The sequence below is a fragment of the Hyaena hyaena genome, unplaced genomic scaffold (assembly GCF_003009895.1).
Source record: "Hyaena hyaena isolate Hyena2069 unplaced genomic scaffold, ASM300989v1 scaffold_1005, whole genome shotgun sequence".
Taxonomy (NCBI): Eukaryota; Metazoa; Chordata; class Mammalia; order Carnivora; family Hyaenidae; genus Hyaena; species Hyaena hyaena.
The window spans coordinates 660097-663873 of record NW_024081639.1 but is presented as its reverse complement, the minus strand read 5'-3'; positions in this window follow the sequence as shown (position 1 = coordinate 663873).

Below are 3777 nucleotides of genomic sequence, written 5' to 3'. Positions count from 1 at the left end.
GAGAAAGCTAACTATTCATTTATAATATTCCCTGTAAAAGCAAGATCACTGCCCACAGCTAGCCCTTGACTGTTGGAATAGAAGTATTGTTTTCTTCTGCCTAGACTGATAGGGTTGCTATTCCTCCTTTGGATCAGTGTCTGATAATCAGGGGGACAGGCTCTTGAAAAAGAGTAAATTTATCAGCATCATTTTCTTTGACTGCTGGACCATTTTTAAATTCAACATTTCAGTGAATTCTGAAGTCACCATTTTCAGTATAGAAAATGAAAGGCCTAAAAGCATTCAGAAATTTTATGTAACTGAAAAGTATTTCATGTGGAATTTTGTGTCAGAAATGAAGAATGAACTTTGGAAGGAACAGTCTCACTATAACACAATTTATTCAAAGATATTTCATCACTTTAAGGTATGGAGCCTCTACAGTTAGGCATATCCTAGATATGTTCCTGGTAATCAACACACATAGAACCATAAGTTATGACTATTATTGGTAAGTTTTCCCCTTTGTTTGAAGCAGTTAATTACGTTCTTGCCAAAGCAATGCAGATGGTATTTTTACAGGTGACCCCCTTTCTGCAAGGAAGACATAATGACTCAGACTAAGGAGAAGTGAGTAGATCAGGCTCTTAGAGTTGGCAATGGTTATCAAGAATTCCACCTTATTGATCATAGATACAAACTGAAAAAGAAGGAGACCTTGGAAAAATGGAAATAAGATTAACATTCAACATTTGCTCTACACACTACTGCTAGAATTTTCCAGTCACAATTATCCAGATAATTGTGAATTATCCTAGTCACATGAATTCACAAGGGCAGACTGATACATAAGAGAATATTTATTACATTTAGTTCCTTTTTACATTCTTATCTGAGAAAGATCATAGTTCATACAGAAGTATGTAAGATTAAAGTAGGCTGTGCTCTATCAGCTCTATTATTTTTCTACTATGTCGGAATATGTGCCTGGAGGTATTTACTTTATACCTTATTTCTTTACAGTGCTTATTTTTCTGATTTTGTGGAGGTCAAAAGAAAATGTAGAAAATGCATGAACATGAAGGTCATTATACTGAGGTTCTATTAGGTGATAAAATAAGGGGAAATTCAAAGATGACAACCATGCAAAACATCTGGCATCCTGTCACCTGAATATTTTTATAACTAAACTGCTACATGTGCTTTTGTGTGACTGTGCCAGATGGACACTGCAATTATATACTACAGTGAATTACCGGTCTCGGAGGAGGACATTTGCATGCTTCCACTTACACCATTTATGTCCTCAGGATAAGAAAGGGCTACAAAAAAGAAACCAAAGTGAATATTGGGAAAAAAAAAAAAACTAACTGGCTCAATTTAAGTTTTTCTGTATCAATTGTTTACATTTTAATAGAAAATTACCAGATTGCCAAAATAGATTTATTTTTTGTTGTTGTTAATAATATTGATACGTAGATGTGTCTGGGTAGCTCAGTGGTTAAGCGTCTGACTTTGGGTCAGGTCGTGATCTCACAATCTGTGGATTTGAGCCCCACACCGGGTTCTGTGCTGATAGCTCAGAGCCTGGAGTCTGCTTCAGATCCTGTGTCTCCCTTTGTCTCTGTTCCTTCCCCATTCATACTCTATCTCTCTATCTCTTAAAAATAAACACTAAAATAATAATAATAACAATCATAATAATGATGATGATGATACCTATGTGGAAATAATGACAACCTGAAGCCCCAACTTTTTCACAAGTGGAATGGCTTAATCCAGGGACAGTATAATATAAAATAAATTTTCCATAAAATTCTTAATATGTTGATTCTCTTGGACTTGTTATTATTAACTTGAGAAATCAGTGCCTGCATTAAATAGAGATACTAGTAGCCCTGTATACACATTAGCTCACTCACTCACCTCTGTGTATCTAGACCATCTTCTCTGCAGCTATTGAATACCAACAACTGCTTTTAGATGCTTTGGGAAATTTTTTTCTGCATCTAGTACAAATAACTTATACTGATTTCTTTGGAAACAAACTAATTGGAAAACTTAACTTTTAACAGCATCTAGAAAGTAATTAATAACTCAAATTGTTAAATATATACATATATTCAGAAAATAGAGAAGACACTTATTTGCTAAGAGTCTAATTTGGCCCTGGTATTTAAAAATTTTTAATGTTATATATTTCTGAGAGAGAGAGAGCAAGCATGAGCAGGGGAGCGTCAGAGAGAGAAAGGGACACAGAATCTGAAACAGGCTCCAGGCTCTGAGCTAGCTGTCAGCACAGAGTCCAATGGGGGCTCGAACCCATGAACCATGAAATCATGACCTGAGCTGAAATTGGATGCTTAACCGACTCAGCCACCCAGGTGCCCCTGGGCCTGGTATTTTAAATATTACTTTATAAACTTTAATCTTTGAACATTGTTTAAAGGTTTATTTATTTTTGAGATAGAGAAAGACAGAGAGACAGAGAGTGAGTGTGAAGAGTGGTAGAGAGAGAGGGAAAACACAAAATCCAAAGAAGTCTCCAATCTCTGAGCTGTCAGCACAGAGCCTTATGCGGAGCTCAAACTCACAAACCGTGAGATCATGACCTGAACTGAAGTTGGATGCTTAACCGACTGAGCCACCCAGGTTCCCATCTACTTTAATCTTTATAAAGATGTTTAAGAAAGGTAACATTATTCCACTTTCACCATAGGGAAACTCAGCAGTTGAGGAAGACAATTTGAACTGGGGCAATCATTTTAAAAGTGGCAGATTAAGAAGTAGAGCTAAAGTCTGATTATCAACAAGATCCATGGGCTTTTCACAATACCGTACTGATACATGTATAATTAACTGCAATAACATGACTCATTGATATAAATTTATTGAGATAAAATTTATTGCTTTCAGAAATAAATTTTTCCATCTTTTGCTGATATCTGCACAAATTTATTAATATGTATCTAATATTATTTCCCATAAACATAGAACACATCCAAACAACAGTTTCAAAACACTGATTATTCTATAAAATACAGTCCATCATTTTGAAAGACCATAATCTATATTAATACAAGAATCCCCTCTGGCCATTCTCATGAGGTTGGCTGTTAGTAAAGATATCTGGGCAGGTTGCTTCAATTTCATCAACACTTTGATAATACAGTCCTTGTGCAAAAGTGTTCTAGGATAAACTGTAATCCAGGAGCCTGCAGCTGTACTATAGATAGATGGCAGCACTTCCGTGCAATTCAGTTTCTGTTCTTTCCTGGGTAAATCATACTAGGGGAGCGGGATCCTTGTTTTGTTGGCTGTGTTCTCTCTTCGAGTTATCCCCCAACTGGATGGGAGATATTAAAAATCAGTTTGAACAAGCGTGAAGAGCAAAATTTGTTCAAATAGCACCAATAGCATTTTGTAATGTATTGCCTACAATGATCATGCTAAACTACAAGGGGCTGCCTTGAGATCTCTGTCTATTGAGCAAGGTCTCAGATTTGTTTAGTTGTCATATTTCAATATATGCCATTCTTTCCAGAAAAAGTGCTGAAGAAAAAAATCTAAATGCATTTTTGTCATTTATTTGAAAGTTGCAGTTAGCCCAAAATAAACAAATATACTTTACATATACATCATCATAATCAGATTGAAATCTGCTTTACTATTAAACAAACATGTTAATAATTTAACCTTCACATTGCAAACCTAGCAACAACAAAATCCTTTCTCTATAGGATTTTTACAACTTTTTGCACATTTAGTAACTTCTGCAAAGTAATAAAGTGAAAC